Source organism: Rutilus rutilus, assembly GCF_951802725.1.
Source record: "Rutilus rutilus genome assembly, chromosome: 8".
In the NCBI taxonomy this organism is placed as follows: domain Eukaryota; kingdom Metazoa; phylum Chordata; class Actinopteri; order Cypriniformes; family Leuciscidae; genus Rutilus; species Rutilus rutilus.
The window spans coordinates 8,253,411-8,277,907 of record NC_140222.1 but is presented as its reverse complement, the minus strand read 5'-3'; positions in this window follow the sequence as shown (position 1 = coordinate 8,277,907).

The following is a 24,497-nucleotide window of genomic DNA, read 5'->3' as shown; positions in this document are numbered from 1 at the left end:
ATTCAGAGGCTGAATTTGCAAATAAATCCACATTCAAACCAAAATATCTGACTTCCTGTTGTTCAGAGCTAATAACTGTATATTAGAAAGTTGTCCGGCTCGATGAGACCAATGTACGTACTGATTTTTAAAACTGTGGGTAAAACTAACCCCCCCACTTTTGTCAAAAGCATTTTGAAAGTGACACACTTCCTGCTGCCAGTTGGTGGCGCTATAACTTTGACTCACAATAGTTACATCCATCTGATCGGCCTCTTACCACGAACACACTGGTGAAGTTTCATCAAGATCCGTTAATGTATGCAGAAGTTATACCACTTCGTGTTTCTCTTTTCTCGCCATAAATTCGTTTCCTCGCCACGGCCAAACCGTTCGAGATATCAAAAATCCGTCTGCAATTTAGAATCCTCAATGTCCTGACTTCATGCACACCGAGTTTGGTGGGGATTGGATGAATTCTCTAGGAGGAGTACTTCGCATTCCACAGCAAGCGTTCTCCAAACAACCCATAATTGCCGACTTCCTGTTGGGCTGGCGTAAAACTTAGAGCACGAAAGTTGTTCAGCCCGATGTGATCTATATGTGTACCGAGTTTCATATCATTACATGCAAGTGTGTTTGATTTATGGACAAGTGTTCGGATCCCGTTCCAGGGGGCGCTGTTGAGCCCCCCTGCCACGCCCGGGTACCAGCTTCAGCCCGGCCCTGATGGCCGCGGGTTCTGACCTGTGTGCAAAGTTTCAAGAGTTTTCGAGCACGTTAAAGGCCCCAAAAGCCCCTGAAACCTTGAAAAACAGGAATTTTAAACAAATCTCACTCAAAAGAAAAATCCCCCCACCCCTCACACACACAGAGACGCAGAGAAAGAGAGAGAGAGGGAGAGAATTCTACAAAAAATCACATTCAAACCAAAATATCTCACTTCCTGTTGGTCACAGCTTATGACTATAAATTAGAAAGTTGTCCGGCTTGATGAGAACAATATACATAACGATTTTTGTGACTCTACTTAAAACTAAGCCCCCATTTTTGACTAAAGGTGGCGCTACTGAGCCCCTCACCACGCCCGTTTCTGAAACTTTGCACATGTCTACCGGCTAATAAATGTGATGTGTCTGTCGAGTTTCATCCAATTTCAAGTATGTTTAGAGTCTCAAAAGCATCTGAAAAGAATATTAAAGTTTGATGCGTTGCCACGGCAACAGTATTTAAGATATCAATAAACCTTTCACAGTTCTACATCTGCCAAGTGTCTACATTATACACATAAAGTTTGAAGCAAATCGGGTAAAAATAAGAGGGTGATTTCAAAGCATTTTTAAAGTGACACACTTCCTGCTGCCAGTTGGTGGCGCTATAACTTTGACTCACAATAGTCACATCCATGTGATCGGCCTCTTACAACGAACACACTGTGGAAGTTTCATCAAGATCAGTTAATGTATGCAGAAGTTATAACACACTTCCTGTTTATCTTTACTCGCTATAATTTCGTTTCATCGCCACGGCCAAACCGTTCGAGATATCAAAAATCCGTCCGCAATTTAGCATCCTCAATGTCTTGACTTCATGCTGACCGAGTTTGGTGTGGATCGGATCAATTCCCTAGGAGGAGTACATTAAATTCCACAGCATGCATTTTTCAAACAACCCATAATAGCTGACTTCCTGTTGGGCAGAGCTAATAACGTAGAGTGCGAAAGTTGTTCGGCCCGATGAGATCTATATGTGTACCGAGTTTCATACTAATACGTTCTTGTATGTGTCCAAGATTTAAGATTGTGTTCTAGGGGGCGCTGTTGAGCCCCCCTGCCACGCCCGGGTACCAGCTTCAGCCCGGCCCTAATGGCCGCAGGTTCTGACCTGCGTGCAAAGTTTCATGAGTTTTTGAGCACGTTAAAGGCCCCAAAAGCCCCCGAACCCTTGAAGAACAATAATAAATATAGCTGCGAGCAGCGATTACGGGCCCAAGCCGGTGGCACCGCAACCCCGGTGCCTTTAGTTACCTAAAGGCACCGGGGTGGCGGTACCGCCGGCTTTGGCCCTCCATCGCTGCTCGCAGCTATATTTATATATATATATATATATATATATATATATATATATATATATACAGTGAGGAAAATAAGTATTTGAACACCCTGCTATTTTGCAAGTTCTCCCACTTAGAAATCATGGAGGGGTCTGAAATTGTCATAGTAGGTGCATGTCCACTGTGAGAGACATAATCTAAAAAAAAAAATCCAGTAATCACAATGTATGATTTTTAACTATTTATTTGTATGATACAGCTGCAAATAAGTATTTGAACACCTGAGAAAATCAATGTTAATATTTGGTACAGTAGCCTTTGTTTGCAATTACAGAGGTCAAACGTTTCCTGTAGTTTTTCACCAGGTTTGCACACACTGCAGGAGGGATTTTGGCCCACTCCTCCACACAGATCTTCTCTAGATCAGTCAGGTTTCTGGGCTGTCGCTGAGAAACACGGAGTTTGAGCTCCCTCCAAAGATTCTCTATTGGGTTTAGGTCTGGAGACTGGCTAGGCCACGCCAGAACCTTGATATGCTTCTTACAGAGCCACTCCTTGGTTATCCTGGCTGTGTGTTTCGGGTCATTGTCATGTTGGAAGACCCAGCCTCGACCCATCTTCAATGGTCTAACTGAGGGAAGGAGGTTGTTCCCCAAAATCTCGCAATACATGGCCCCGGTCATCCTCTCCTTAATACAGTGCAGTCGCCCTGTCCCATGTGCAGAAAAACACCCCCAAAGCATGATGCTACCACCCCATGCTTCACAGTAGGGATGGTGTTCTTGGGATGGTACTCATCATTCTTCTTCCTCCAAACACGTTTAGTGGAATTATGACCAAAAAGTTCTATTTTGGTCTCATCTGACCACATGACTTTCTCCCATGACTCCTCTGGATCATCCAAATGGTCATTGGCAAACTTAAGACGGGCCTTGACATGTGCTGGTTTAAGCAGGGGAACCTTCCGTGCCATGCATGATTTCAAACCATGACGTCTTAGTGTATTACCAACAGTAACCTTGGAAACGGTGGTCCCAGCTCTTTTCAGGTCATTGACCAGCTCCTCCCGTGTAGTTCTGGGCTGATTTCTCACCTTTCTTAGGATCATTGAGACCCCACGAGGTGAGATCTTGCATGGAGCCCCAGTCCGAGGGAGATTGACAGTCATGTTTAACTTCTTCCATTTTCTAATGATTGCTCCAACAGTGGACCTTTTTTCACCAAGCTGCTTGGCAATTTCCCCGTAGCCCTTTCCAGCCTTGTGGAGGTGTACAATTTTGTCTCTAGTGTCTTTGGACAGCTCTTTGGTCTTGGCCATGTTAGTAGTTGGATTCTTACTGATTGTATGGGGTGGACAGGTGTCTTTATGCAGCTAACGACCTCAAACAGGTACATCTAATTTAGGATAATAAATGGAGTGGAGGTGGACATTTTAAAGGCAGACTAACAGGTCTTTGAGGGTCAGAATTCTAGCTGATAGACAGGTGTTCAAATACTTATTTGCAGCTGTATCATACAAATAAATAGTTAAAAAATCATATATTGTGATTTCTGGATTTTTTTTTTTTTGATTATGTCTCTCACAGTGGACATGCACCTACGATGACAATTTCAGACCCCTCCATGATTTCCAAGTGGGAGAACTTGCAAAATAGCAGGGTGTTCAAATACTTATTTTCCTCACTGTATATATATATATATATATATATATATTGTTCAAAAGTTTGGGGTCAGTAAGATTTTTAATGTTTTTAGGAGAAGTCTCTTCTGCTCACCAAGGCTGCATTTATTGATTAAAAATACAAACAAAAACAGTAATATTGTGAAATATTATTCCAATTTAAAACAGCTGTTTTCAATTTTAAAATATTTTACATAGTAATTCATTTCTGTGATCAAAGTTGAGTTTTCAGCATCATTACTCCAGTCTTCAGTGTCACATGATCCTTCAGAAATCATACTAATATGATGATTGATGCTCAATAAATATTCATTATTATTTTCAATGTTGAAAACAGTTGTGTACAGATTTTTTTTTTTTCAATGCTTTGATGAATGTAAAGTTCAAAAGAACAGCATATATTTCAAATATATATATTTTTAACATTATAAATGTCTTTACTGTAACTGTTGATCAGTTTAACTCATCCTTCATAAATAAAAGTACTGATTTATTTTATTTCTTTCCCCCAAAAATAAAATTTTAATTATTACTAACCACAAACTTTTGAGCGGTAGTGTTTAACGTTACAAAAGCTTTAGATTTCAGATAAATGCTGTTCTTTTGAACTTTCTATTCATCAAAGACTGTACACAACTGTTTTCGACATTTAAAATAATAATGAATGTTTCTTGAGTATCAATCATCATATTAGAATAATTTCTGAAGGATCATGTGACAGTGACGACTGGAGTAATGATGCTGAAAACTCAGCTTTGATCACAGGAATAAATAACAGTTTAAAATATATTAAAATAGAAAGCAGCTGTTTTAAATTGGAATACTATTTTACAATATTACTGTTTTTGTTTGTATTTTTAATCAAATAAATGCAGCCTTGGTGAGCAGAAGAAACTTCTCTGTTATGTGCGCACCACAGGCTGCACGCACGTCCGCTTAGAGTTCCGCCTTTTGCCTTCCGTCAATATTACGTTATTAGAAAAATATTTTTTTAGAGAATTGATTTTTTGACATTTGTGAATCGATTCAGAATCGTCCACGTCCGCATCGCGATGCATCTAAGAATCAATTTTTTCTCCCACCCCTAGATTTCATACAACAGGTTAATAAACAGTTACAATTAAGTCACTTACATTTTAGATGCAATGTTGACTGTTTTTGTTCTGTTTCAGCAGCGAAAATAGTTAAACAAAGATCACGGCAGAACCATCACGCATCATGTGTTTTCTCATAACTGAACGATTCAGCATTTTTAACGAATCGGTTGACTCAAAGATTGAATGATCAATCCATAAACATCTGTCTTAATCATGATCGACTCATTCGAACGAATCGTTTGAACGAATGAATCAATGACTCGCTTATTAAGATGGATGCCTGGCGACACCTAATGGCGGTTTAGTGTTGTTTAAAAGCATCATTCTTTCCCACATGTGTATGATTTGTGTGTGCAACATTATCATTATTTTTCTTTCACTATTATATTAGCGATTTAAAAGCACCCACTCGTGTCACACGTCGATTAACCGGTGGGAAAATATCCTCAGACACATACCTAATAAATGTATATTTAAATACAATATTGGCCTACCTGGTAAAAAGTTTTATATACTATTTTGATGTCCTTTTGGACACAAGAGGGCAGTATAGCCCTATGTTTGCTTTTTTGTTGAACCAAATAGCACTAAATAGCCTGTTTTTAACTTTTTCATTCTTCTTGAATTGCAAAAACAGAATAAAATGGGTTTAGTTGTGATATTTGTATACTTTTATATAGAAATAAATGGTATATAATTACATTTTTAGAAGATTTTTACTTTAAATATGCTAAATTGTGAATGGATAATAAATATCTCAAACGGTTTTGCTATGGCGAGGGATTAATGTAGTTTCATCATGTTGAAAAAGTTTGGTACGAATAAAATAAATAGTTTAAGAGGAGTGGCTAAAAATTCAGAGGCTGATTTTGCAAAAAAATTCACATTCAGACCAAAATATCTGACTTCCTGATGGCCAGAGCTATTGAATGTAAATTAGAAAGTTGTCCGGCTTGATGAGTACAATATAGAAACTATTTTTTCTTTACTGTAGTTAAAAGTAACCCCCCCACTTTTGTCAAAAGCATGTTGAAAGTGACACACTTCCTGCTGCCAGTTGGTGGCGCTATAACTTTGACTCACAATAGCTACATCCATCTGATCGGCCTCTTACCACGAACACACTGCTGAAGTTTCATCAAGATCAGTTAATGTATGCAGAAGTTATTCCACTTCCGTGTTTCTCTTTTCTCGCCATAAATTCGATTCCTCGCCACAGCCAAACCGTTCGAGATATCAAAAATCCGTCCGCAATTTAGCATCCTCAAAGTCTTGACTACATGCACACCGAGTTTGAAGGGGACACGGTGAATTTTCTAGGAGGAGTATTTCACATTCCACAGCAAGCGTTTTCCAAACAACCCATAATAGCCGACTTCCTGTTGGGCTGGCGTAAAACTTGACCGGGGTAAAGTTGTTCGGCCCGATGAGATCTATATGTGTACCGAGTTTCATATTAATTCATGCGAGCGTGTTTGATATATGGATCAAGTTTTAGAACCCCGTTCAAGGGGGCGCTGTTGAGCCCCCCAGCCACGCCCGGGTACCAGCTTCAGCCCGGCCCTGATGGCCGTGGGTTCTGACTTGTGTGCAAAGTTTCAAGAGTTTTTGAGCACGTTAAGGACCCCAAAAGCCCCTGAAACCTTGATTAACAATATAAAAGCAATAGTCAAATCCCCCCTCCCCTCACACACACAGAGACACAGAGAGAGGGAGAGAAAATTCTTCAGAAAATCCACATTCAAACCAAAATATCTCTCTTCCTGTTGGTCGGAGATGGTTAATGTCAATTAGAAAGTTGTCCGTCTTGATGAGAACAATACACATACCAAGTTTTGTTGCTGTTGATAAAACTAACCGCCCCATTTATGACTAAAGGTGGCGCTACTGAGCCCCTCACCACGCCCGTTTCTGAAACTTTGCACATGTCTACGGGCTAATAAATGTGATGTGTCTGTCGAGTTTCATCCAATTTCAAGTATGTTAAGAGTCTCAAAAGCATCTGAAAAGAATATTAAAGTTTGATGCGTTGCCACGGCAACAGTATTTAAGATATCAATAAACCTTTCACAGGTCTACATCTGCCGTGTGTCTACATTATACACATAAAGTTTGAAGCAAATCGGGTAAAAATAAGAGGGTGATTTCAAAGCATTTTGAAAGTGACACACTTCCTGCTGCCAGTTGGTGGCGCTATAACTTTGACTCACAATAGTCACATCCATGTGATCGGCCTCTTACAACGAACACACTGCGGAAGTTTCATCAAGATCAGTTAATGTATGCAGAAGTTATAACACACTTCCTGTTTATCTTTTCTCGCTATAAATTCGTTTCATCGCCACGGCCAAACCGTTCGAGATATCAAAAATCCGTCCGCAATTTAGCATCCTCAATATCTTGACTTCATGCTGACCGAGTTTGGTGTGGATCGGATCAATTCCCTAGGAGGAGTACATTAAATTCCACAGCATGCGTTTTTCAAACAACCCATAATAGCTGACTTCCTGTTGGGCAGAGCTAATAACTTAGAGCGCGAAAGTTGTTCGGCCCGATGAGATCTATATGTGTACCGAGTTTCATACTAATACGTTCTTGTATGTGTCCAAGATTTAAGATTGTGTTCTAGGGGGCGCTGTTGAGCCCCCCTGCCACGCCCGGGTACCAGCTTCAGCCCGGCCCTAATGGCCGCGGGTTCTGACCTGCGTGCAAAGTTTCATGAGTTTTTGAGCACGTTAAAGGCCCCAAAAGCCCCCGAACCCTTGAAGAACAATAATAATAATAATAATAATCCTAACGAAAACAATAGGGCCTTCGCCCCTTCAGGGCTTGGGCCCTAATAATCCTACCGAAAACAATAGGGCCTTCGCCCTTTCAGGGCTTGGGCCCTAATAATCCTACCGGAAACAATAGGGCCTTCGCCCTTTCAGGGCTTGGGCCCTAAATATAGCTGCGAGCAGCGATTGCGGGCCCAAGCCGGTGGCACCGCCACCCTGGTGCCTTTAGTTACACTAAAGCCACCGGGGTGGCGGTGTCACCGGCTTGGGCCCTCCATCGCTGCTCGCAGCTATATTTATATATATATATATATCTATCTATCTATATATATATATATATATATATATATATATATGGCGAGGCGAGGAACGGGCAGAGAAGAGCGTACGTTTTTGGACATTCATCATATTGCATTGGTTTTCATTTCTTGTCCTCAAACCGAGCACTAATCTGTTTATTTTTAAGTCACACATTCTCCATTGATTAAAAAAGACAATCAAATGTATTTTTTAATGGTAGTATTATTTTATACAGAAATAAATTATTTATAATTCAGATGAGAATAAAGTTAGTGTTAATTAAAATTGTAAGGAAAACAAATATATTGATCTAAAATCTACTATCATTTGCTGCAAATAGGTTGACTATTTATATTTATTATTATTTTTTATTACGGCTGTAATGAACCGGCTGCGATGTCAAGATTGCAATGCTGGAATGCACAGTGTGTGTGTGTGTATGTGTGTGTGTGTGTGTGAGGCATGGGCACGATCGAACAGTGGAAACATAAAAACATAGGCTACTCCGTCGGTTTGTTCATACAGGACATCATTTAAACTGCACTGTGTTTACTTATATTTATGTACACCCGCAATAAAACACAACATTGTGCTTTTGTAAAAAAACATTCAAGCAATCCCACCCCCGAAATGGCGCTATTTTTTAAATGAAACTAAAATGCTCACGGCTGCATGGGCAATAACGCGTCTACAGCGAGGAACGAGCAGAACAGAGTGAATGTTTTTTAGTTCATTCCTACTGGACGACCGTATTTCACTTTCGCTTTTAAAGGGATACTCCACTTTAACATGAAAATTCTGTCACCATATACTCACCCTCATGTTGTTTTAATCCTTTATGAATTTCTTTCTTCTGCTGAACAGAAAGGAAGATATTTAGGAGAATGTCAGTAACCAGACAGTTTCTGATCCCATTGACTTCCATAGTAGGAAAAAAAATGTATACTATGGAAGTCAATGAGACCAGAAACTGTCTGGTTACTGACATTCTTCTAAATATCTTCCTTTCTGTTCAGCAGAAGAAAGAAATTAATAAAGGATTGAAACAACATGAGGGTGAGTATATGATGACAGAATTTTCAATTTAAAGTGGAGTATCCCTTTAAGTTAGCGATTTAAAAGCCCCCGCCGCGGTGTCACACATCGATTAACCAGTGGGAAAAAATTCTCAGTCACATCGCTATTATATTTATATATAAATACAATATACAATGGGCCTACCTGATTTTGAACACAAGAGGGCAGAATAGCCCTATGTATGACTTTTTTTTTTACTAAATAGCGCATTCTGGCTGATTTTAAACTTGTACATAATTCTTGAATTGAAAAAAACTGAATAAACCCAAAACTAGTTCTGTTTCGGTTTAGTTCTGATATTTGTATAATTTTATATAAAAATAAATGGTGTATAATTAAATTTTAAGAAGATATGAGATGTTTTCTGATTCCTTTTTTGACATTATTTTAATCCCTCGCCATGTCAAAACCGTTTGAAATATTTAATATCCGTTCACAATTTAGCATCTTTAATGTATTTTCATCGTGTTAAAAAAGTTTGGTGTGAATAAAAAAAAAACACTTAGCAGGAGTGGGTAAAAAGCAGAGGCTGAATTTGCAAATAAATCCACATTCAAACCAAAATATCTGACTTCCTATTGGTCGAAGCTAATAACTGTATATTAGAAAGTTGTCCGGCTCGATGAGACCAATGTACGTACTGATTTTTGTAACTGTGGGTAAAACTAACCCCCCCACTTTTGTCAAAAGCATTTTGAAAGTGACACACTTCCTGCTGCCAGTTGGTGGCGCTATAACTTTGACTCACAATAGTTACATCCATCTGATCGGCCTCTTACCACGAACACACTGGTGAAGTTTCATCAAGATCAGTTAATGTATGCAGAAGTTATACCACTTCGTGTTTCTCTTTTCTCGCCATAAATTCGTTTCCTCGCCACGGCCAAACCGTTCGAGATATCAAAAATCCGTCCGCAATTTAGAATCCTCAATGTCTTGACTTCATGCACACCGAGTTTGGTGGGGATTGGATGCATTCTCTAGGAGGAGTACTTCGCATTCCACAGCAAGCGTTTTCCAAACAACCCATAATAGCCGACTTCCTGTTGGGCTGGCGTAAAACTTGACCGGGGGAAAGTTGTTCGGCCTGATGAGATCTATATGTGTACCGAGTTTCATATTAATTAATGCAAGCGTGTTTGATCTATGGACCAAGTTTTGGGACCCCGTTCAAGGGGGCGCTGTTGAGCCCCCCTGCCACGCCCGGGTACCAGCTTCAGCCCGTCCCTGATGGCAGGGGGTTCTGACTTGTGTGCAAAGTTTCAAGAGTTTTTGAGCACGTTAAGGACCCCAAAAGCCCCTGAAACCTTGATTAACAATATAAAAGCAATAGTCAAATCCCCCCCTCCCCTCACACACACAGAGACACAGAGAGAGGGAGAGAAAATTCTTCAGAAAATCCACATTCAAACCAAAATATCTCTCTTCCTGTTGGTCAGAGATAGTTCATGTAAATTAGAAAGTTGTCCGTCTTGATGAGAACAATACACATACCAAGTTTTGTTGCTGTTGATAAAACTAACCCCCCCACTTATGACTAAAGGTGGCGCTACTGAGCCCCTCACCACGCCCGTTTCTGAAACTTTGCACATGTCTACGGGCTAATAAATGTGATGTGTCTGTCGAGTTTCATCCAATTTCAAGTATGTTAAGAGTCTCAAAAGCATCAAAAAAGAATATTAAAGTTTGAAGCGTTTCCATGGCAACAGTATTAAAGATATCAAAAATCCTTTCACAGGTCTACATCTGCCGTGTGTTTACATTATACACATAAAGTTTGAAGCAAATCGGGTAAAAATAAGAGGGTGATTTCAAAGCATTTTGAAAGTGACACACTTCCTGCTGCCAGTTGGTGGCGCTATAACTTTGACTCACAATAGTCACATCCATGTGATCGGCCTCTTACAACGAACACACTGCTGAAGTTTAATCAAGATCAGTTACTGTATGCAGAAGTTATAACACACTTCCTGTTTCCATTATTCGCCATAAATTCGTTTCCTCGCCACGGCCAAACCGTTCGAGATATCAAAAATCCCCTGGCAATTTTTCATCCTCAATGTCTTGACTTCATGCTGACCGAGTTTGGAGCCGATTGGATGAATTCCCTAGGAGGAGTACATCAAATTCCACAGCATGCGTTTCCAAACAACCCATAATAGCCGACTTCCTGTTGGGCTGGCGTAAAACTTAGAGCACGAAAGTTGTTCGGCCCGATGAGATCCATATGTGTACCGAGTTTCATATTATTACATGCAAGCGTGTTTGATTTATGGACAAGTGTTCGGATCCCGTTCCAGGGGGCGCTGTCGAGCCCCCCTGCCACGCCCGGGTACCAGCTTCAGCCCGGCCCTGATGGCCGCGGGTTCTGACCCGTGTGCAAAGTTTCAAGAGTTTTCGAGCATGTTAAGGACCCCAAAAGTGCCCGAGAAGTAGAAAAAAATAATAATAATAATAACAAAATATAGCTGCGAGCAGCGATTACGGGCCCAAGCCGGTGGCACCGCAACCCCGGTGCCTTTAGTTACCTAAAGGCACCGGGGTGGCGGTAACGCCGGCTTTGGCCCTCCATCGCTGCTCGCAGCTATATTTATATATATATATATATATATATATATATTTATTATATATATATATATATATATATATATATTATACAAACATATATATATATATATATATATATATATATATATATATATATATATATACCGTTCAAAAGCTTGGGGTAAGGAAGATTTTCAATGTTTTTAGGAGAAGTCTCTTCTGCTCACCAAGGCTGCATTTATTTGATTAAAAATACAAACAAAAACAGTAATATTGTGAAATATTATTCCAATTTAAAACAGCTGTTTTCTATTATAAAATATTTTACACTGTAATTAATTTATGTGATCAAAGCTGAGTTTTCAGCATCATTACTCCCGTCTTCAGTGTCACATGATCCTTCAGAAACCATTCTAATATGATGATTGATGGTCAATAAATATTAATTATTTTCAATGTTGAAAACAGTTGTGTACAGATTTTTTTTCAAAATGCGTTGATGAATGTAAAGTTCAAAAGAACAGCATTTATTTCAAATATAATTTTTTTTAACATTATAAATGTCTGTACTGTAACTTTTTATCAGTTTAACTCATTCTCGATGAATAAAAGTATTGATTTATTTATTTCTTTCCCCCAAAAATAAAATAAAAATTATTACTGACCCCAAACTTCTGAACGGTAGTGTTTAATGTTACAAAAGCTTTAGATTTCAGATAAATGCTGTTCTTTTGAACTTTCTATTCATCAAAGACTGTACATAACTGTTTTCGACATTTAAAATAATAATGAATGTTTCTTGAGCATCAATCATCATATTAGAATAATTTCTGAAGGATCATGTGACAGTGACGACTGGAATAATGATGCTGAAAACTCAGCTTTGATCACAGGAATAAATAACAGTTTAAAATATATTAAAATAGAAAGCAGCTGTTTTAAATTGGAATACTATTTTACAATATTACTGTTTTTGTTTGTATTTTTAATCAAACAAATGCAGCCTTGGTGAGCAGAAGAAACTTAGCTTAAAAATCTTACTGACGCCAATTTTTTGAACAGTAGTGTATTATATATTTATATAATTATATAAAAATGTAAGGGATAAGACAGATCATTTTACTTGCCTGACCTGATTAGAACAATGAAAAAACTTAAATGAAAAAATAACTTGGGAATCACTAAAACGAGGGCGCGATTGAACAGTGGACACATAAAAACATACTCTGTCATTTTGTTCAGAACATCATTCAAACTGCAAAGTGGTAACTTATATTTTTGTACAGTCGCAATAAAACACAACATTGTGCTTTTTTTAAATACATTCAAGCAATCCGCCCCGAAAATGAAACTAAAATGCTCACGGCTGCACAGGCATTCATAATGGTGCGCGTCCTCAGCGAGGAACGAGCAGAACAGAGTCAACGTTTCTTAGGTCATTCCTCCTTCCATAGGAATTTATTGAAAACGCTCGCTCTGCTCCGCACCATTATCAATGTCCGTGCGGACGAACATATTTTACTTTCGTTTTTAAGTTAGCGATTAAAAAGCCCCCAGCAGTGTCACACGTCAGTTAACCGGTGGTAAAATATTCTCACCGTCACATACCTAGTATATTTTTATATAGATATAATAGGCCTACCTGATTTTGAACACAAGAGGGCAGTATAGCACTATGTTTGACTTTATTTATTTATTGTTTAGACTAAACAACCATTCTGGCAGTTTTTAAACTTAAACTTCATTCTTAAATTGAAAAAAAAAGAATAAAATGAGTTAAGTTCTGATATTTGTATACTTTTATGTAGTAATAAATGGTGTATAGTTACATTTTTAGAATATATGAGCCTTTTAGTGTTTACTTTTTTGACATTACTTTAATCCCTCGCCATAGCAAAACCGTTTGAGATATTTATTATCCGTTCACAATTTAGCATCATTAATATATTTTTATCATGTTGAAAAAGTTTGGTGGGAATAAAATAACCACTTAGATAAAGGTGGCTAAAAATTCAGAGGCTGATTTTGCAAAAAAATCCACATTCAGACCAAAATATCTGACTTCCTGATGGTCAGAGCTAATGACTTTAAATTAGAAAGTTGTCCGGGTCGATGAGATCAATATATGAACTGAGTTTTTTTTACTGGAGTTAAAACTAACCCCCCCACTTTTGTCAAAAGCATGTTGAAAGTGACAAACTTCCTGCTGCCAGTTGGTGGCGCTATAACTTTGAATCACAATAGTTACATCCATCTGATCGGCCTCTTACCACGAACACACTGCTGAAGTTTCATCAAGATCAGTTATTGTATGCAGAAGTTATTCCACTTCGTGTTTCTCTTTTCTCGCCATAAATTCGATTCCTCGCCACGGCCAAACCGTTCGAGATATCAAAAATCCGTCCGCAATTTAGCATCCTCAAAGTCTTGACTACATGCACACCGAGTTTGGAGGGGACACGGTGAATTTTCTAGGAGGAGTACTTCGCATTCCACAGGAAGCGTTTTCCAAACAACCAATAATAGCCGACTTCCTGTTGGGCTGGCGTAAAACTTGACAGGGGGAAAGTTGTTCGGCCCGATGAGATCTATATGTGTACCGAGTTTCATATTAATTCATGCAAGCGTGTTTGATCTATGGACCAAGTTTTGGGACCCCGTTCAAGGGGGCGCTGTTGAGCCCCCCTGCCACGCCCGGGTACCAGCTTCAGCCTGTCCCTGATGGCAGGGGGTTCTGACTTGTGTGCAAAGTTTCAAGAGTTTTTGAGCACGTTAAGGACCCCAAAAGCCCCTGAAACCTTGATTAACAATATAAAAGCAATAGTCAAATTCCCCCCTCCCCTCTCACACACAGAGACACAGAGAGAGGGAGAGAAAATTCTTCAGAAAATCCACATTCAAACCAAAATATCTCTCTTCCTGTTGGTTGGAGGTAGTTAATGTCAATTAGAAAGTTGTCCGTCTTGATGAGAACAATACACATACCAAGTTTTGTTGCTGTTGATAAAACTAACCCCCCCCACTTAAGACTAAAGGTGGCGCTACTGAGCCCCTCACCACGCCCGTTTCTGAAACTTTGCACATGTCTACTGGCTAATAAATGTGATGTGTCTGTCGAGTTTCATGCAATTTCAAGTATGTTAAGAGTCTCAAAAGCATCAAAAAAGAATATTAAAGTTTGAAGCGTTGCCATGGCAACATTATTAAAGATATCAAAAATCCTTTCACAGGTCTACATCTGCCGTGTGTTTACATTATACACATAAAGTTTGAAGCAAATTGGGTAAAAATAAGAGGGTGATTTTAAAGCATTTTGAAAGGGACACACTTCCTGCTGCCAGTTGGTGGCGCTTTAACTTAGACTCACAGTAGTCACATCCATGTGATCGGCCTCTTACAACGAACACACTGCTGAAGTTTTATCAAGATCAGTTAATGTATGCAGAAGTTATAACACACTTCCTGTTTCCATTATTCGCCATAAATTCGTGTCCTCGCCACGGCCAAACCGTTCGAGATATCAAAAATCCGTCCGCAATTTAGCATCCTCAATGTCTTGACTTCATGCTGACTGAGTTTGGAGGCGATTGGATGAATTCCCTAGGAGGAGTACATTAAATTCCACAGCATGCGTTTCCAAACATCCCATAATAGCCAACTTCCTGTTGGGCTGGCGTAAAACTTAGAGCACGAAAGTTGTTCGGCCCGATGAGATCTATATGTGTTCCGAGTTTCATATTATTACATGCAAGTGTGTTTGATTTATGGACAAGTGTTCGGATTCCGTACCAGGGGGCGCTGTTGAGCCCCCCTGCCACGCCCGGGTACCAGCTTCAGCCCGGCCCTAATGGCCGCGGGTTCTGACATGCGTGCAAAGTTTCATGAGTTTTTGAGCACGTTAAAGGCCCCAAAAGCCCCCGAACCCTTGAAGAACAATAATAATAATAATAATAATAATAATAATCCTAACGAAAACAATAGGGCCTTCGCCCTTTCAGGGCTTGGGCCCTAATAATCCTACCGAAAACAATAGGGCCTTCGCCCTTTCAGGGCTTGGGCCCTAATAATAATAATAATCCTAACGAAAACAATAGGGCCTTCGCCCCTTCAGGGCTTGGGCCCTAATAATAATAAATAATCCTACCGGAAACAATAGGGCCTTCGCCCTTTCAGGGCTTGGGCCCTAATAATCCTACCGGAAACAATAGGGCCTTCGCCCTTTCAGGGCTTGGGCCCTAATAATAATAATAATAAAATATAGCTGCGAGCAGCGATTACGGGCCCAAGCTGGTGGCACCGCTACCCCGGTGCCTTTTGTTACCTAAAGGCACCAGGGTGGCGGTGCCGCCGGCTTTGGCCCTTCATTGCTGCTCGCAGCTATTTTTATTATTATTTTGTCAACCTTTCGGGCACTTTTGGAGCTATATATATATATATATACACATACACACACACAGTTAGAAACAATATATATATATATATATATATATATATATATATATATATATGGGCCAGTGACAAATAAGGTTTTCAACTGATAAAAAATTCAAAAAGGTTAAAACTGCACATCAAAGTAGTTATTATCTTTATGGGGGTGTTTTTTAATTATTACTAAAATCTCAATTTTAAACAATGTATTTTAAGCGGTTTAACTGAGAATCATGTGACGACACCAGTCAAAATGTCATACGGGATAACGTTAATGCATTTTCTAAATATTACGATATTAAAACTTTTCAAATCAATAATACTTAATGAATATATAAAGTGATGCAGTAAACAATATTTGGAGCACAGAAAAAAATGTTTTGCACAACAATTTTTTCTCATTATATTGTGATTTCTTTAAACGTGACCCTACTTGTTCAAGTTCTTTACCCACATTTTAACACTGCAATGTGATTTAAAATGCGAAATGTCTGAAAATGTTTTACAGGACTTGGTATCATGTTATTATTGTTTCCTCAACTCCATGAAGTGAAATAATTCATTTCAATGGGAAAAAACAGCGTTATCCCGCCTGACTTAAGTTGTTACTCGGTATGACACCATATAAGTTAACACATGAATTGTCATTTTTACAACACTTAATAATGTTCATAAATAATTAATGTTTATGTTATGCAATGTTTTTCCAAGGAAATTAATTAGGCTCCACTGTAAAGAAATACAGATGTGGTTTTCAGTGTGTAAACTGTTACACACAAACTCAGTGTGGTTTCTTCCCAGATTTGGCAAGTATACAAATACATTTAAACATTTTTTTCATGTTTATGAATATCAGAACAGCACAACTTTTCAACATTAGGTTTAATTTAGTACTGAAAAGTACCGTGAATCATTTTATTGATGATCATAGTCACTCTACATCAATATTCATAAATAATGTAAAGGGTTAAAGTAGGCGACCTTCACTCATTTCACTGAACATCATTTATTTGAACAACAAATTTACAAAAGCATGTAATTGAACAACATATTTATAAAGAAAAATCTTATTAATGGGTTGAAGTACCTTGAATCACTAAATTTAATTAGTTTCATTAAATGAACACTACATTTTTATAGACTTAAAGGGGCTGATTCCCCAATATGACAGGTTGGACAATAATTAAGTGTAATTGTAATTGAATATTAATATGAATTATATAATTTGCTAATATTTAACTAAACAATGTTAATGATATGTTAATATCACAATTTTAATGGAAATTATACAAATTAAAGCTGAAAACTGTATAATAATATATTGTCAAACAGAAAGTAACTGTTATCCTATATGACAAAATTGTTATCCGGTATGACAAAACTCAGTTTAAATCTTTATCAGGCAGTATTTTTGGCTACCTATAGAAATCTGCAACCTTTACCTTCAACTTCCAAATATGTAAATTCATGCTAAATAAACATATTTACATAAAATCCACATTATATATGTTATTTTAGCGTTATCCCATATGACACAGGATTTTACTACATAGTGTGCTAGTGAAGAAAAAGGGTGAGTTAAACACATTTTATGAAAGACATACTTACCTTTCACCATTGTTTGGGGGTCCATCAGGGTCTTCCTGATTGTGTAACATGCTATCTCACATCGTGTCAAAATAAAATTCACAATAAAATTGCTCCAGTTTGCTTGTTATCCCGTATGACATTGGCTGACAGCCAGTTTTGGGACAGAATGCTCCAAAGCATAACAATTAACTGGATGTCATATTCTTTGTAATATTTAAATATATTGTTGTCAAGACTCATACAATAATGCCTGTGGAGGAGATGTTAGGGTTTATTCGATTTTTTACAGTTTGTTTGACTTTTTTGTATGTCACTCTAAGGTCCGGACAGTTATCCGGTATGACATTATGTGACTATAATGTCTAATAATTCTTACACTTTGTAATACCCTCAATATATGTTTATATCATTTGATAAACAGAGATCAATTGATTCAATAAATGTGCTTTTTATTAAACATTTCCTTATTTTGACTTCATAAAGGGGTTTGGACATCAAAATTGCACGTCACGTCATTGGGCCATATATATATATATATATATATATGGGTCATTGACGAATAAGGTTTTTAAAAGTGTAAAAAAATAGAATGGAGATATAACTATATTTGAAACCATTTTTTAGTTTACTTATTTTTTTTGTTATTTTAAGTTTAAGATTTTGTGGTTTGTACAATGAATTAACACTGTTTTTTGTCATTTTTTACAAGATGAAAAAAATGTCACCAAAAAGTCATTCGGTTTAACCATTGATTTGAAAGTTAAAAACTGATTTGACATTGATGTTGAGATAGTATATAGTGTGTACCACAGAAGAAATATTACAACAAATTATCATTGATCTCATAAATGTAATCATTTATTGGACTACTCTAAACACTCCAACATATTCAAGTAAAACATTGCACAGGGAAAGGAGAAAAGGGGAAATGTAAAAAAAATAGCCTTATCTGCTTTATATTTGTATTATTGTAGTTCTTTTAGTTATTAAAAATAATATTATTCCATATAAATATTTACTATATCGGTTTTACCGAATGACTTTTTGACTCTTCAAAATCTTTAAAATACCTTTATATGTAGTAAATTATAATTAAAATCTTTTGGATTCAGTAAAAGAGATCAAGTTGTGCTACCTTACTTACAGATGTTATATATTTGTTTTTTTTATTATTATTAAGGCCTTTGGGCAAAAAAAATGACTTGTCACGTCATTGACCCATATAATGTCATTTTTGACAGATAGATAGATACCTTTTTTTTTTGTGTGTGTGTCAAGTAAATTAATAAAGTAATAAAGTAAACGCATTTATGTATTTTGTAGTAGCTAATAATAACAAGCAAGTACACTGCAGGGAATCGAACCCCACCCAAGTGGTTAACCTGGAGTACCATTACCAGTGTATTTTTGCTTTTTGTTATTGTTTTAACTAAGGAAAAGCAAAAACTTGTATTAGCAACAGCATAGTGCAAGTATGTTTTAGTAGGTACATTAGCTTGAGATTAAGGTAAACATTAAGTATGGCATGTGTTTTATGTGAATTTTAGAGGCATTAAATGACAATTTAAAATTAAATAAATTGGATGACACTTATAGAAATCCAAATATTGCAATAACAGTTATGTAATGTTTGTAATCATTTTTGTATACAGAATATTCATATATTGTTAATTTGTATGTAATACAATCATAAATTTGTATGTAAATGTATTTGATTTGTAAAAATATTTTTTTCAGTAAGTATAATAGGCTATATTATGGGTGTCGACATGTTTTTATGCTTTAATATAGCGAAGTTGGTCGATTTTATGAAATGTACACAAAGTAGAACTCTAGGTATTGTTGTGTTATACACCGGCTGTTGCAATACAAGAAAAACAAAACCTTTTTTGTTAAAATACGTAACTTATTTAGAAATAATTTGATATGTTTGTAGAAAATCACTATTTGTTTAGATATTTTTTTGAAGGATTTAATTAATACATGTAAAGCCAAAACACAGCAATTAATTACACACATTAATAAAACACAGATCAGAACTGTGTGTTTGTGTAAATCTAATACTGGGTGGTTTCATTCAGCATACTCACCCAGCGTTTAGGATCACACTTTGTATTGCACATAGGAATAACCAAAATGCTTCTATTACGCACATTAATAAAACACAGATCAGAACTGTGTGTTTGTGTAAATCTAATACTGGGTGGTTTCATTCAGCATACTCACCCAGCGTTTAGGATCACACTTTGTATTGCACATAGGAATAACCAAAATGCTTCTATTACGCACATTAATAAAACACAGATCAGAACTGTGTGTTTATGTAAATCTAATACTGGGAGTGTTTTTCAGCACACTCACCGAGCGTATAGTATCACACTCTGTATTGCACACAGGAATAAAATAAATTACTGCAATCAATTAAGCACAGAATAGAACAGCTAAAGAATGTGGTTTAACAAGGATCGAAAAGATAGAGCTAAGCTTTGTCTTGGGGTCTCTGTCTCCTTTACCATGTAATTAGATCTGTACATAATGAAATGAAAAACAAAACCTTTTTTGTTAAAATGTGTTAATAAAAAAAGTAACTTATTTAGAAATAATTTGATACGTTTGTAGAAAATCAATATTTGTTTAGATATTTTTTTGAAGGATTTAATTAATATGTACATGTAAAGCCAAAACACAGCAATTAATTACACACATTAATAAAACACAGATCAGAACTGTGTGTTTGTGTAAATCTAATACTGGGTGGTTTCATTCAGCATACTCACCCAGCGTTTAGGATCACACTTTGTATTGCACATAGGAATAACCAAAATGCTTCTATTACGCACATTAATAAAACACAGATCAGAACTGTGTGTTTGTGTAAATCTAATACTGGGTGGTTTCATTCAGCATACTCACCCAGCGTTTAGGATCACACTTTGTATTGCACATAGGAATAACCAAAATGCTTCTATTACGCACATTAATAAAACACAGATCAGAACTGTGTGTTTGTGTAAATCTAATACTGGGTGGTTTCATTCAGCATACTCACCCAGCGTTTAGGATCACACTTTGTATTGCACATAGGAATAACCAAAATGCTTCTATTACACACATTAATAAAACACAGATCAGAACTGTGTGTTTATGTAAATCTAATACTGGGAGTGTTTTTCAGCACACTCACCGAGCGTATAGTATCACACTCTGTATTGCACATAGGAATAAAATAAATTACTGCAATCAATTAAGCACAGAATAGAACAGCTAAAGAATGTGGTTTAACAAGGATCGAAAAGATAGAGCTAAGCTTTGTCTCGGGGTCTCTGTCTCCTTTACCATGTTAGATCTGTACATAATGAAATCTACCAAATCAAGGCTTTATCACTGATGGATCTGTGTAAAAGTAATATATCATCTATAAGCTACAGTTGTGGAACAAGTTGTCCAACACATTTAAACATGTAAGTTTTGAAATGAACACAAAACTCCCTCATGTGTGCTAAAGTAAACTGGCACAACGTTTGTGTGCACAGAAAAGTCGATAATGTTCTTCACGTACACATGGTCTATTAAGGTTCCCTTTTCAGTTGTTGGCTTTTTAACAAGTTGATCAAAACCACTATCTGACATGAAAGAGCACAGGGATTTTGATTTCAATGCATCATTATTAAAGTCTCCTATAAGTACAATTTTATTGCAGACTGAAGTCATGTAATTAATCAATGTACCTAAATTTTGTTTGAAAATGGATAAAGGATATGTTTGTGGTCTATACACTATTCCAAGTAAAATGTCAATTTCAGTGAAGTGTGTCAGGACGCACTCCAAGTTAAGATTTGGGAATGTTATAGTAGTGTTTTCCACACCACATGCTGTATATAAGCCGACGCCACCATGTTGTTGCACTTTCAAATCACTGAAAAGAGGACTATCATTTGTGTATGCTGCTGATCGAGAAAGATTAACAAAGTCATAATTGTCTAAGTGTACATTGTGTGAATGATAGAAAGCAGGCAACCATGTCTCAGTTAAACCAATACACATGGGTTGCAATTGTTGAAGACAAACCATCAAATCCTGTTTATGGCATTGCAAACTCTGTACATTTAACAAAAATACAGAAAAAGAGCTATTTGGCATTGTATAATCTAAATCATTGCATGTCATAAAAGAAGACATTTTATTAATTGCCTCGAAGACTTTGTCATTACAATAAATACTTTTTTCTTTGAAGTCTTTTATTGTCAAACCAGTCAAAGTTCTTACCCGACTTAATGCTACATACGCCTGCCCAGCAGCAAAAACTCTTTTTAAACTAACTACTGCACTATCGACAGTTAAACCCTGAACTTTATGTACTGTGCATGCCCAAGCTAATTTTAAAGGATACTGCCGACGAAGTCCACCTTTCGTACAAACTGTTTCTTCTTCTACATATATTGGTGTGGATTGAAACACTCTTGCTGGCTCAGACAAACACTGCTTACGGCTTTTTATCCCCACGTTACTATCATCAAAACAAACGTAAATCTTTTCAGGTAATTTATTTTTATCTGAACGTTCAATGTGTGTAACTGTACCACAAACACCATTAACTAGTCCATCATTGACATCAAGATTTTTAATTAACATGACACGTGCATTTATGCCTAAAAGCAACTTTGCTGCCAAGCTTGTATTATAAACTTTTACATGATGTCCAACGAGTAATTCTAATTTACCAGTTTGCTTGCTACGTGCAAAATCTTCAGCCTCTATAGTTTCAATATCTTCGCAGATTTTAATTAATTGCTCTAGGTTGTGCTCATGAACTTCATCATTAGTAGAAAAAATATGTAAAGAGTCGTTATTTTCATCATTCTCACAACTTGCTAATATTTCCAAATCTTCATTTTTTAGTGGAGATTTCTTGCTTCGCTTTCTTAATCGATTTAATAATTCAGCAAAAGTGCTGTCCTGTTGTCTAACAACCTGTGTCAACTCTACAACACCAAAGTAATTTATCCATAAATCAATTCCTGGTTCATCCACAAAGAGTGGTTTACCCTTCACAGGAGCTAATTGGAAGAAATCGCCAACAGCTATGACGGCAATATTACCAAAAATAGAAAAATCTCCGGTTTGCTTAATTTGTCTCAATCTTCCATGAATATATGTTAGCAGTTTATGGTCTACCATTGAGATTTCATCTATAATTAATATTTGAAGGCCGTGGAATTTTGCGCGTAAAGAATTTAGCTTGTTTTCGCTCAAAGGGGTGTACGGCAACTTCACATTTATGCCAATACAAAAGGTTGTATGAATTGTGGAAGTTTTTAATTGGAATGCGGCGATTCCCGTAGGTGCGGTTAAAAGAACAGTAATGTCATCTGGTTGCAGAGCTGTTTGAGACAATAATCTTGTTGCTTCATATTGTATGGCTTTAATTAAATGACTTTTTCCTGTGCCTGCTCCACCAGTAATAAAAACATGAAATGGTTCTGGGTTTTCTCCTCTGATTTTATTCAAACACCACTGTCTAATTTTATAGAAAACAGCCATTTGGGTTTTGTTTAAAGAGCGAATTAAGCTCAACCCATCTACACGACTGAGACAATTATCTCTTTTTTCTATCTGAGCAATTTGCTGATTGTTACATGGTAAATCTGGAATGATCTCATGTCCCTCTACTTCCTGATCCGTCTCCTGTCTAAGCTGTTCACACTCAAAACGTTGTAGTTGCTGTTCAGGACAAAGTGCACACCATGCATTTTCTAAAATGCCCTCATTATTAACAGTATTTTGTGCAGTGTCCATCACATTGACATCCTTTTCAAAAAATGCTCTGTTTGTATTTACGACATGTTGTACTAATTGTGTTGATCCATCGCTAAAAGAAACCTCACCTTCCCTATAAAAATGTTCATAATTATTATATCCTTCTGGTTTAAGTTGACTATCAGTACGGTATGGAAGAAAAAGTTGTAATAAACTTTGATAAAATTTTTCTGGACTTTTTGTCACTGAGAATCGTGCAAAACGGACTATAGCAGGTTGAGTGCGTGTTCTTTTCACAATGAAACCCAAATTGTTTTGTAACATAATTTTATTGGAAGTAGGTTCACTTTTGTATGCAATTCGGTACTCTGATGCAAATGTGGCTAAGCACATATCATTAAAAATAAGCTGATTTGGTCTATTCTTGTAACGATCAACAAAACTTGTCATCCACATCTCTTCACTTTTCAGATTTTGAGAGTTCAACTTGTTTTGTATAATGCTAAGTGGCAAACTCATACGAACAGTATCGTCACCTGTAGGAATAAACTGAACCTTCCTTGAACACTCTTTTAAGTGCATATTGGTTAATCTATAAACAGCTTCCTGTGCACTAACTTCTCGATTGTGTAAATACACGGTCCCTAATTTTTTTAAAGCTTGTTTTGCATCCACATTACCCTGAGTTGTTGATTCTCGTTGGGCATTAGCTAACAACAAACCCATTTCCCTTTCAGATTTTGAAATGTAGGAAATTATATAAACAATGCAGGCATAAGCATCTGTTACATATTGAATGTCCATATTAGCATTCCAACACTGAAGGCCAAACTTATTATACTGATTAACCCACACTTCATTTAATTGTCGTTTCAAGACAATGTGTGTAGTATTATTTATGCACTTATATGCCATCTCAAACAATTTCTGATCTATTCCAACACTATCAAACAAACTTTGTACAGAATCCATCTTCTCTTCTAAAACAGCTGTCTTAACTGCTGTCATTATGCCACGAGCATATTCTACATTGACGTTATCATTTACAGTTCCACTTTTAGTTCTATCTTGACAACTATTTGTACAATCACCATTATTGGGCACGTCTACCTCAGACACATCTACCTTTCTTCGACATATGAACGTCTGCATTGATGGTGGCTTAGGAAAGTTAAAACGACAGACTGTGTTTTTCTTTTTGCATGTTTTAG